This window comes from Pelophylax lessonae (genome assembly GCF_965119305.1).
Source record: "Pelophylax lessonae genome assembly, chromosome: 10".
Lineage (NCBI taxonomy): Eukaryota > Metazoa > Chordata > Amphibia > Anura > Ranidae > Pelophylax > Pelophylax lessonae.
Window position 1 is genome coordinate 1,204,628 of NC_138777.1, and position 12,683 is coordinate 1,217,310.

At 48.9% G+C, this 12,683-nt stretch overlaps 1 protein-coding gene across 5 annotated transcripts in view; it reads left to right on the forward strand.

The window, feature by feature from the left end:
* The window catches only part of SOX6 (SRY-box transcription factor 6), a 548,208-nt gene that overhangs the window by 57,198 nt on the left and 478,327 nt on the right, over positions 1-12,683 (forward strand). The window lies entirely within an intron of this gene.

A 12,683-nucleotide genomic window follows, 5' to 3' on the forward strand; every position in this document is an offset into this window, starting at 1 on the left:
AATAGTAATAATAATATATAAATTCTGTATAATAATAGTAATAATAATATATAAATCCTGTATTATAATAATAATAATACATAAATCCTTTATTATAATAATAATATATAAATCCTGTATAATAATAATAATATTATAAGTTGATTAGAGTTCAGCATGAGGCTCCATTCACACTTGTGCGACTTCAAAATCGTGTGATTTCCATTGCGGCTTTTTATTGCGACTTGATGCAAATTTGATGCTGTTTTGTTGCGACTTTGGCTTTGACCATGTTTCTGTGCGCTACAAAGTGGCACACAAGTCACATATACTGTATATCATTCAGATGCGACTTTAATGCAACATTTTAAGGGTTGACATTGAAGTCTATGCCCCCCCCAAGTCACATGAAAGTTGGACCAAAGTACTGCAGGAACTACTTTAAGTCACACAGATATGAAGGGCACTTGTTGGAAAACATGGGGTGCGACTTGTCGTGCGACTTTGAGGTCCAAAGTCGCATAAGTGTGAATGGGGCCAATCTTAGGGTGGAGGGGGCAGATTTTCGGCTCCCGTTGGCAGAGCCGCGTTCTCGGAGCGGATGGTCCTGGCGGCTCAGCAGACGATAATTAGAGGCGGCGGCGGTGGCGTCTCAGACATTGTCTTGCTGCGATTCTTCGGTGACAGTACATCTGCATCCATTGACACCTCATATTGCTCGACGAAGCTTGTCACGCCGTTCTCTCACCCCAAACGCAAGGAAACGACGCCGATGTCAGTTGGCGAGTCTTCAGCTGTGCGTTTTAACACCCCTCCGAAAAAAACAGATCCCCCCCTCCCCCCCCTCGCACACAAAGCCCCCATCGCAGGAAAATTGGGGTTTTCGGCGGTAGCGGCCCGTGCGAGCGCGGGGCCCGGCGTACAGCCGCCGATCTTACTGCAATGATATATTTTTATTAAGTGCTTCTGTTTTTATGAAGGATAATGAAAACCGCGTGTTTGGCCTCGCGAACAAAACGAAGGTGACCTCCGGCGTGACCCACCTGTTCTAATGATAATAATAACCGTATGTGCGCGGCGTCTGGAATATCGCAGCGTGTCAGCACCACGCAGCAGAAAAGCCTCATTTGTCTCCGGCAGATGGAGAAAATATCTGAGGCCGGCGCAGCGCCGATCTGCCGCCCTTATCTGATGGAGGCATAAAATGCGATTTATGGCGATGTCACCGCGCTAATCTGCGCTGAGAAGATCCTCCATCCTGCGAATTTTCCCTGGCAACTGTCTGCCAGACCTTCCAGGAATAAATCAGCCGAGAACGATTCTGTCTTCTGGATTTCTGGTATTTCCAGAAATAAAAAACATAAAATTCCAAACCGAACCGCCCCGAAATGTGGAGCTTCGCTCAGCAAATTACCCACAATGCCCTTCACTGCGACCGGCTCAGTGATCTCTGTACAGCATTGCGGTATATGTCAGAGCTATATAATGTATAATAATAATAGTGTGTGACTGTGGGGGAGGGGACATTAGAGTGTAAGCTCCTCTGGTACAGAGACTGATGTGACTGTGGGGGAGGGGACATTAGAGTGTAAGCTCCTCTGGTACAGAGACTGATGTGACTGTGGGGGAGGGGACATTAGAGTGTAAGCTCCTCTGGTACAGCGACTGATGTGACTGTGGGGGAGGGGACATTAGAGTGTAAGCTCCTCTGGTACAGAGACTGATGTGAGTGTTGGCGAGGGGACATTAGAGTGTAAGCTCCTCTGGTATAGAGACTGATGTGACTGTTGGGGAGGGGATATTAGAGTGTAAGCTCCTCTGGTACAGTGACTGATGTGACTGTGGGGGAGGGGACATTAGAGTGTAAGCTCCTCTGGTACAGAGACTGATGTGGGGGGGGGGGACATTAGAGTGTAAGCTCCTCTGGTACAGAGACTGATGTGACAGTGGGGGAGGGGACATTAGAGTGTAAGCTCCTCTGGTACATAGACTGATGTGGGGGGGGGGAGGGGACATTAGAGTGTAAGCTCCTCTGGTACAGAGACTGATGTGGGGGGGGGGGGAGGAGACATTAGAGTGTAAGCTCCTCTGGTACAGAGACTGATGTGACTGTGGGGGAGGGGACATTAGAGTGTAAGCTCCTCTGGTACAGCGACTGATGTGACTGTGGGGGAGGGGACATTAGAGTGTAAGCTCCTCTGGTACAGAGACTGATGTGAGTGTTGGCGAGGGGACATTAGAGTGTAAGCTCCTCTGGTATAGAGACTGATGTGACTGTTGGGGAGGGGATATTAGAGTGTAAGCTCCTCTGGTACAGTGACTGATGTGACTGTGGGGGAGGGGACATTAGAGTGTAAGCTCCTCTGGTACAGAGACTGATGTGGGGGGGGGGACATTAGAGTGTAAGCTCCTCTGGTACAGAGACTGATGTGACAGTGGGGGAGGGGACATTAGAGTGTAAGCTCCTCTGGTACATAGACTGATGTGGGGGGGGGGAGGGGACATTAGAGTGTAAGCTCCTCTGGTACAGAGACTGATGTGGGGGGGGGGGGAGGAGACATTAGAGTGTAAGCTCCTCTGGTACAGAGACTGATGTGACTGTGGGGGAGGGGGCATTAGAGTGTAAGCTCCTCTGGTACAGAGACTGATGTGACTGTGGGGGAGGGGACATTAGAGTGTAAGCTCCTCTGGTACAGAGACTGATGTGACTGTGGGGGAGGGGACATTAGAGTGTAAGCTCCTCTGGTACAGAGACTGATGTGACTGTGGAGGAGGGGACATTAGAGTGTAAGCTCCTCTGGTATAGAGACTGATGTGACTGTTGGGGAGGGGATATTAGAGTGTAAGCTCCTCTGGTACAGAGACTGATGTGACTGTAGGGGAGGGGACATTAGAGTGTAAGCTCCTCTGGTACAGAGACTGATGTGACTGTGGAGGAGGGGACATTAGAGTGTAAGCTCCTCTGGTACAGAGACTGATGTGGGGGGGGGGGGACATTAGAGTGTAAGCTTCTCTGGTACAGAGACTGATGTGACAGTGGGGGAGGGGACATTAGAGTGTAAGCTCCTCTGGTACATAGACTGATGTGGGGGGGGGAGGGGACATTAGAGTGTAAGCTCCTCTGGTACAGAGACTGATGTGGGGGGGGGGAGGAGACATTAGAGTGTAAGCTCCTCTGGTACAGAGACTGATGTGACTGTGGGGGAGGGGGCATTAGAGTGTAAGCTCCTCTGGTACAGAGACTGATGTGACTGTGGGGGAGGGGACATTAGAGTGTAAGCTCCTCTGGTACAGAGACTGATGTGACTGTGGGGGAGGGGACATTAGAGTGTAAGCTCCTCTGGTACAGAGACTGATGTGACTGTGGAGGAGGGGACATTAGAGTGTAAGCTCCTCTGGTATAGAGACTGATGTGACTGTTGGGGAGGGGATATTAGAGTGTAAGCTCCTCTGGTACAGAGACTGATGTGACTGTAGGGGAGGGGACATTAGAGTGTAAGCTCCTCTGGTACAGAGACTGATGTGACTGTGGAGGAGGGGACATTAGAGTGTAAGCTCCTCTGGTATAGAGACTGATGTGACTGTGGGGGAGGGGACATTAGAGTGTAAGCTCCTCTGGTACATAGACTGATGTGGGGGGAGGGGACATTAGAGTGTAAGCTCCCCTGGTACAGAGACTGATGTGACTGTGGGGGAGGGGACATTAGAGTGTAAGCTCCTCTGCTACAGAGACTGATGTGACTGTGGGGGGAGGGGACATTAGAGTGTAAGCTCCTCTGCTACAGAGACTGATGTGGGGGGAGGGGACATTAGAGTGTAAGCTCCTCTGGTACAGAGACTGATGTGACTGTGGGGGAGGAGACATTAGAGTGTAAGCTCCTCTGGTATAGAGACTGATGTGACTGTGGGGGAGGGGACATTAGAGTGTAAGCTCCTCTGGTACAGAGACTGATGTGACTGTGGGGGAGGGGATATTAGAGTGTAAGCTCCTCTGGTACAGAGACTGATGTGACTGTAGGGGAGGGGACATTAGAGTGTAAGCTCCTCTGGTACAGAGACTGATGTGACTGTGGAGGAGGGGACATTAGAGTGTAAACTCCTCTGGTACAGAGACTGATGTGACTGTGGGGGAGGGGGACATTAGAGTGTAAGCTCCTCTGGTATAGAGACTGATGTGACTGTGGGGGAGGGGACATTAGAGTGTAAGCTCCTCTGGTGCAGAGACTGATGTGACTGTGGGGGAGGGGACATTAGAGTGTAAGCTCCTCTGGTACAGAGACTGATGTGACTATGGGGGAGGGGACATTAGAGTGTAAGCTCCTCTGGTACAGAGACTGATGTGACTGTGGGGGAGGAGACATTAGAGTGTAAGCTCCTCTGGTACATAGACTGATGTGGGGGGAGGGGACATTAGAGTGTAAGCTCCTCTGCTACAGAGACTGATGTGACTGTGGGGGAGGAGACATTAGAGTGTAAGCTCCTCTGGTACATAGACTGATGTGGGGGGAGGGGACATTAGAGTGTAAGCTCCTCTGCTACAGAGACTGATGTGGGGGGAGGGGACATTAGAGTGTAAGCTCCCCTGGTACAGAGACTGATGTGACTGTGGGGGAGGGGACATTAGAGTGTAAGCTCCTCTGCTACAGAGACTGATGTGACTGTGGGGGGAGGGGACATTAGAGTGTAAGCTCCTCTGCTACAGAGACTGATGTGGGGGGAGGGGACATTAGAGTGTAAGCTCCTCTGGTACAGAGACTGATGTGACTGTGGGGGAGGAGACATTAGAGTGTAAGCTCCTCTGGTACATAGACTGATGTGGGGGAGGGGACATTAGAGTGTAAGCTCCTCTGGTACAGAGACTGATGTGGGGGGGAGGAGACATTAGAGTGTAAGCTCCTCTGGTACAGAGACTGATGTGGGGGGGAGGGAACATTAGAGTGTAAGCTCCTCTGGTACATAGACTGATGTGGGGGGAGGAGACATTAGAGTGTAAGCTCCTCTGCTACAGAGACTGATGTGACTGTGGGGGAGGGGGCATTAGAGTGTAAGCACCTCTGTTACAGAGACTGATGTGACTGTGGGGGAGGGAACATTAGAGTGTAAGCTCTTCTGGTACAGAGACTGATGTGACTGTGGGGGAGGGGACATTAGAGTGTAAGCTCCTCTGGTACAGAGACTGATGTGACTGTGGGGGAGGGGGCATTAGAGTGTAAGCTCCTCTGGTACAGAGACTGATGTGACTGTGGGGGAGGGGGCATTAGAGTGTAAGCACCTCTGTTACAGAGACTGATGTGACTGTGGGGGAGGGAACATTAGAGTGTAAGCTCTGCTGGTACAGAGACTGATGTGACTGTGGGGGAGGGGACATTAGAGTGTAAGCTCCTCTGGTACAGAGACTGATGTGACTGTGGGGGAGGGGGCATTAGAGTGTAAGCTCCTCTGGTATAGAGACTGATGTGACTGTGGGGGAGGGGACATTAGAGTGCAAGCTCCTCTGGTACAGAGACTGATGTGACTGTGGGGGAGGGGGACATTAGAGTGTAAGCTCCTCTGGTACAGAGACTGATGTGACTGTGGGGGAGGGGGACATTAGAGTGTAAGCTCCTCTGGTACAGAGACTGATGTGATATTTCAGAGATATATGGATATATAATAGTGTGTGAGTTGGGGGATCCCTGACGCGTTTCTCTGACAATGGCGGCGCGGAGAACGGATTCGGTTTCCTCATAGAAATGTTAAACAAACCTCTGACGTGATTTTGGCGATTTATTTTCTGCCGTCTAGAAATGAATTTGTTAATCAAACAATAAATGAGGGAAGTGGAGATTTTGGCGGATTTGTTTATGTCCTCGCAGGGCGATTTGATAGTCAAATGTTCGTCTTCTGGTCAGATAATTCCATCGATCGGCGGAGCGCGGCGGAGGTTCTCGGGGCCGCCGGTAACCCCGTCCTTTCCGGATCACTTCATTCCATTCTGGGTAAATTCAGCATGAGATTGAAATGTGTGAGCGCCGAGCGCCGAGCGCACTTCCCCGCCGCCCCCCGACTTCGCACTTCGCTCCGAGGAGATTATTTATGTAATAAGGAGGAAATTATTAATAATTCATAAAATGTTATTATTTATAGATTTCCACCCATCCCACCGTCCTCTGAAGAGCGATTCACCCCAACGGCTCAGAACTTCATTTTTCCTCCCTAAAAACACTTCTGATAATTTCCTCCACCATGAATCACAGAATCTGTACCATCCCCACCCCCCCAGAGCTCCCCTGAGGGGGCCCCAGGTCACAATCTACAGCAACAGGATCATCTCCTCAGTCCCCCCTCCCCCAGTGATCAGACTGTGCATTGTAACTTTGTAGAAGGAGGAGGAGGAGGAGGCATTTCCTCAGTCTCCTCCCCCAGTGATCAGACTGTACATTGTAACTTTGTAGAAGGAGGAGGAGGCATTTCCTCAGTCTCCCCTCCCCCAGTGATCAGACTGTACATTGTAACTTTGTAGAAGGAGGAGTGGGCATATCCTCAGTCTCCCCTCCCCCAGTGATTAGACTGTACATTATAACTTTGTAGAAGGAGGAGGGGGGATCTCCTCAGTCTCCCCTCCCCCAGTGATCAGACTGTACATTGTAACTTTGTAGAAGGAGGAGTGGGCATATCCTCAGTCTCCCCTCCCCCAGTGATTAGACTGTACAGTGTAACTTTGTAGAAGGAGGAGGAGGCATTTCCTCAGTCTCCCCTCCCCCAGTGATCAGACTGTACATTGTAACTTTGTAGAAGGAGGAGGAGGCATTTCCTCAGTCTCCCCTCCCCCAGTGATCAGACTGTACATTGTAACTTTGTAGAAGGAGGAGGAGGCATTTCCTCAGTCTCCCTTCTCTCAGTGATCAGACTGTACATTGTAACTTTGTAGAAGGAGGAGGATTGATGAAGACGATTCCCGGGAATTATTCCTCTGTATTTTATAGGAAAGTCGTCCTGTGGGGGGACTCCGGCTCCAGGGATTGGAGGGTCGGATGACAGTGGGAGGATTTTGGGGTTAAAGATTTCTTCGTTGGCAGATCTTCGATGCTCTAAAAATAATTGTTAATTAATTGTGGAGAATTGGCGGATAATTTGATGAAGTCGGTGAGGCCGGAGCCCCTCACTTCCCGTCTCTCTCATTTGACCTCTATGGTGATTGTCGGTGTCTGCGGTCATATTTCGGGGGATGGAAAGCCTGGAGATATTATTAGATTTTGTGGTGCTGACATTCTGCAGCGTTGTACACATCGAGGACAGAAAATGTCCCTCTGGAGTCTAGGGGGTCACTGATGTCATTCTGCAGATCTCCGGTGACATCATTCACTTCCATTCTGCATCAGCATTGGAATAAGAATACAAACAATCCAATATAAGATTACAGGAACAACCCCCCTTCCCAGAATGCTTTGCAGCTTCTCCAATTTCTAAGGACTACGTGTCCCATAGTACCTTGCTGATTCCGGTACTTGTCCTCAGTCCTCTGTTCTATCCTCAATCCTCTTCTCTGTCCTCAATCCTCTTCCCTGTCCTCAGTCCTCTGTTCTATCCTCAATCCTCTTCCCTGTCCTCAGTCCTCTGCCCTGTCCTCAATCCTCTTCTCTGTCCTCAGTCATCTTCTCTGTCCTCAATCCTCTTCTCTGTCCTTAGTCCTCTTCCCTGTCTTCATTCCTCTGCCCTGTCCTCAGTCCTCTTCCCTGTCTTCATTCCTCTGCCCTGTCCACAGTCCTCTTCCCTGTACTCAGTCCTCTTCCCTGTCCTCTGTCCTCTTTCCTGTCCTCATTCCTCTGCCCTGTCCTCAGTCCTCTTCCCTGTCTTCATTCCTCTGCCCTGTCCACAGTCCTCTTCCCTGTCCTCAGTCCTCTTCCCTGTCCTCAGTCCTCTTCCCTGTCCTCAATCCTCTTCTCTGTCCTTAGTCCTCTTCTCTGTCTTCATTCCTCTGCCCTGTCCTCAGTCCTCTTCCCTGTACTCAGTCCTCTTCCCTGTCCTCAGTCCTCTTTCCTGTCCTCATTCCTCTGCCCTGTCCTCAGTCCTCTTCTCTGTCCTTAGTCCTCTTTCCTGTCCTCAGTCGTCTTTCCTGTCCTCAGACGTCTTCCCTGTCCTCAGTCCTCTTTCCTGTCCTCAGTCCTCTTCCCTGTCCTCAGTCCTATTTCCTGTCCTCAGTCCTCTTTCGTGTCCACGTTCCTCTGCCCTGTCCTCAGTCCTCTTCTCTGTCCTCAGTCCTCTTTCTTGTCCTCAGTCCTCTGTCCTGTCCTCAGTCCTCTGCCCTGTCCTCAATCCTCTTCTCTGTCCTCAGTCCTCTGCCCTTTCCTCAGTCCTCTTTCTTGTCATCAATCCTCTGCCCTGTCCTCAGTCCTCTTTCTTGTCATCAATCCTCTGCCCTGTCCTCAGTCCTCTTTCTTGTCATCAATCCTCTGTCCTGTCCTCAGTCCTCTTTGTTGTCCTCAGTCCTCTGCCCTGTCCTCTGCCCTGTCCTCAGTCCTCTGCCCTGTCCTCAGTCCTCTTCTCTGTCCTCAGTCCTCACTGACATCGCTCCCCGCTATTCTTCCCATTTTAAATAGAAACGAATAGTAAATATTTGTCTGCAGATTTGGAGGACATTTCCCTTGTTGGTCTTTGCACACCGCAAGCCTGATTTCAGCTTTCAGCCGGGGGACTCACTGCCAATTATACTGAATGATCTGCAATGGTATCCAATGGCTTTAGAAGGGATTCCCGTGGAGGGGCGGGGCATATCGATCAATCATCTATGGAAGATACTTTCTGTGTTTTCATGTTTGGGAAAAAGAAGAAATTTTTTTATAATTTCTAATAAACATAAATCAGCAAAATACACAGAATCTCACAAAAGTAAGTACACCCCTCCCATGTGACTACAATGTAAAGTAGTGAGTGTACAGCTTGTATAACAGTGTAAATTTACTGTCCCCTCAAAATAACTCAACACACAGCCATTAATGTCTAAACCGCTGGCAACAAAAGTCAGTACACCCCTAAGTGACAACACACAGCCATTAATGTCTAAACCGCTGGCAACAAAAGTCAGTACATAAAAGTGCGGTGTATGGTCATGTAATCTCCCAAAAAACGAAGCTCATGTACTTGTTTGAGCTTCAGGTGACAAAACACTCATGTGAACAGAGGACATTGAAATGAATGGGAATTTGCTTGTTGGGCGTATTGAAACTTTAGAGATGAGCGTTTTACGAGCTGAAAAACACTGAGGTGTGAACAGGGCCTTAGGGGTGTACTGACTTTTGTTGCCAGCGGTTTAGACATTAATGGCTGTGTGTTGTCACTCAGGGGTGTACTGACTTTTGTTGCCAGCGGTTTAGACATTAATGGCTGTGTGTTGTCACTTAGGGGTGTACTGACTTTTGTTGCCAGCGGTTTAGACATTAATGGCTGTGTGTTGTCACTTAGGGGTGTACTGACTTTTGCTGCCAGCGGTTTAGACATTAATGGCTGTGTGTTGTCACTCAGGGGTGTACTGACTTTTGTTGCCAGCGGTTTAGACATTAATGGCTGTGTGTTGTCACTCAGGGGTGTACTGACTTTTGCTGCCAGAGGTTTAGACATTAATGGCTGTGTGTTGTCACTTAGGGGTGTACTGACTTTTGCTGCCAGTGGTTTAGACATTAATGGCTGTGTGTTGTTATTTTGAGGGGACAGTAAATTTACACTGTTATACAAGCTGTACACTCACTACTTTACATTGTAGCAAAGTCTCATTTCTTCAGTGTTGTCACATGGGAGGGGTGTACTTACTTTTGTCAGATACTGTACATGATGGTGACGGGGGAGGGGATAAAACCTATGGATGGAACTGAGGCGGCGGCCATATTGCTGATTGGCGCCCTGAGAAAAGTTTGAAACATTTAACGATTGTAAGGACAGGAAGGGGGTGGAGTCTTTGTCTTTCTGGGAGCGCGGAGGCGTGTCTTTGTTGTCCTTTTTTTATCATGAGCATTGCGCTTATATATTCTTTTTTTAAAGAGCCGGTCCGCACACAAATGCGGTGTGGGAATGGCTCGCTCTGTGCACGTTTCCCGCACTGCCCTTGCAATCCGCTGCGGGCGCCAACGTATTGTTAATGACACCCCAAACGCATGTCCTTTCCTCCCCAGGCTGACTGTCCTAGGCCCGCCCCTTTCATTCATTGGATTTCAGCTCTTTAAATCATGCAAATGTAACCTGTCTAGAAACGCCCACTCCTCCACATTGACACCCACCCATCCATGCATTTTTATATTTGCATAACTCCTCCCACTGCTTGCATCAGAGCTGAGGGCTCCTAAAAGGAGTACTAAAGGAAGGGGGCTGTGATGTTATCAGGAAGCTGGCCCCTCCCACCGGCCATAATCTGCCTGCATTGCATAGAGAAGCACAGAGACCCGCCAATGACATCACTAGGTATAAGAAGTGTAATTAACTACTTCCAGCCCGAGGCCCTCATATGACATCCTGGACTCTGAGTGGAGATATCGGGGTGACGGGTGCAGCTGTGCCAGCATCATTCACATATCATCTTTTTCACACCGGTGATTCCCCGCAGCCTCATTGCCGCCCTCCGGTCTTTCTACCAGAGACGGAATCCACCGGCGGTGGAAGTTCACCATAGAGACTACCGAGGACCAGATAATTCCTACCAGTCTCTATGACCTTCGGAGGTCGGGTGCGACGTTATGACGTCACCTCTGTAAACACCGACATGTGTCCTACTGGGAAGCCAAAATCCTTTTATTATATTTTTATCTCAGTTTTTCCACCCTAGAGGAGAGATGTGACCCCCGACCTCTCCATAAAGAGGACCTGTGATCCCTATTCCTATTACAGGGATCCCTCCATAAAGAGGACCTGTGATCCCTATTACAGGAGATCCCTCCATAAAGAGGACCGTCATCCCTATTCCTATTACAGGGGATCCCTCCATAAAGAGGACCTGTCATCCCTATTCCTATTACAGGGGATCCCTCCATAAAGAGGACCTGTCATCCCTATTCCTATTACAGGGGATCCCTCCATAAAGAGGACCTGTCATCCCTATTCCTATTACAGGGGATCCCTCCATAAAGAGGACCTGTCATCCCTATTCCTATTACAGGGGATCCCTCCATAAAGAGGACCTGTCATCCCTATTCCTATTACAGGGGATCCCTCCATAAAGAGGACCTGTCATCCCTATTCCTATTACAGGGGATCCCTCCATAAAGAGGACCTGTGATCCCTATTACAGGAGATCCCTCCATAAAGAGGACCTGTCATCCCTATTCCTATTACAGGGATCCCTCCATAAAGAGGACCTGTCATCCCTATTCCTATTACAGGGATCCCTCCATAAAGAGGACCTGTCATCCATATTACAGGAGATCCCTCCATAAAGAGGACCTGTGATCCCTATTCCTATTACAGGGATCCCTCCATAAAGAGGACCTGTGATCCCTATTCCTATTACAGGAGATCCCTCCATAAAGAAGACCTGTCATCCATATTACAGGAGATCCCTCCATAAAGAGGACCTGTCATCCATATTACAGGAGATCCCTCCATAAAGAGGATCTGTCATCCCTATTCCTATTACAGGGGGTCCCTCCATAAAGAGGACCTGTGATCCCTATTCCTATTACAGGGATCCCTCCATAAAGAGGACCTGTCATCCCTATTCCTATTACAGGGGATCTCTCCATAAAGAGGATCTGTCATCCCTATTCCTATTACAGGGGATCTCTCCATAAAGAGGACCTGTCATCCCTATTCCTATTACAGGGGATCTCTCCATAAAGATGATCTGTCATCCCTATTCCTATTACAGGGGATCCCTCCATAAAGAGGACCCGTCATCCCTATTCCTATTACAGGGGATCTCTCCATAAAGAGGACCTGTCATCCCTATTCCTATTACAGGGGATCCCTCCATAAAGAGAACCTGTCATCCCTATTCCTATTACAGGGGATCCCTCCATAAAGAGGACCTGTCATCCCTATTCCTATTACAGGGGATCCCTCCATAAAGAGGACCTGTCACCCCTATTCCTATTACAGGAGATCCCTCCATAAAGAGGACCTGTCATCCCTATTCCTATTACAGGGGATCCCTCCATAAAGAGGACCTGTCATCCTTATTCCTATTACAGGGGATTCCTCCATAAAGAGGACCTGTCATCCCTATTCCTATTACAGGTGATCCCTCCATAAAGAGGACCTGTCATCCCTATTCCTATTACAGGGGATCTCTCCATAAAGAGGACCTGTCATCCCTATTCCTATTACAGGGGATCTCTCCATAAAGAGGACCTGTCATCCCTATTCCTATTACAGGAGATCCCTCCATAAAGAGGACCTGTCATCCCTATTCCTATTACAGGGGATCTCTCCATAAAGAGGACCTGTCATCCTTATTCCTATTACAGGAGATCCCTCCATAAAGAGGACCTGTCATCCCTATTCCTATTACAGGTGATCCCTCCATAAAGAGGACCTGTCATCCCTATTCCTATTACAGGGGATCCCTCCATAAAGAGGACCTGTCATCCCTATTCCTATTACAGGAGATCCCTCCATAAAGAGGACCTGTCATCCCTATTCCTATTACAGGGGATCCCTCCATAAAGAGGACCTGTCATTCCTATTCCTATTACAGGGGATCCCTCCATAAAGAGGACCTGTCATCCCTATTCCTATTACAG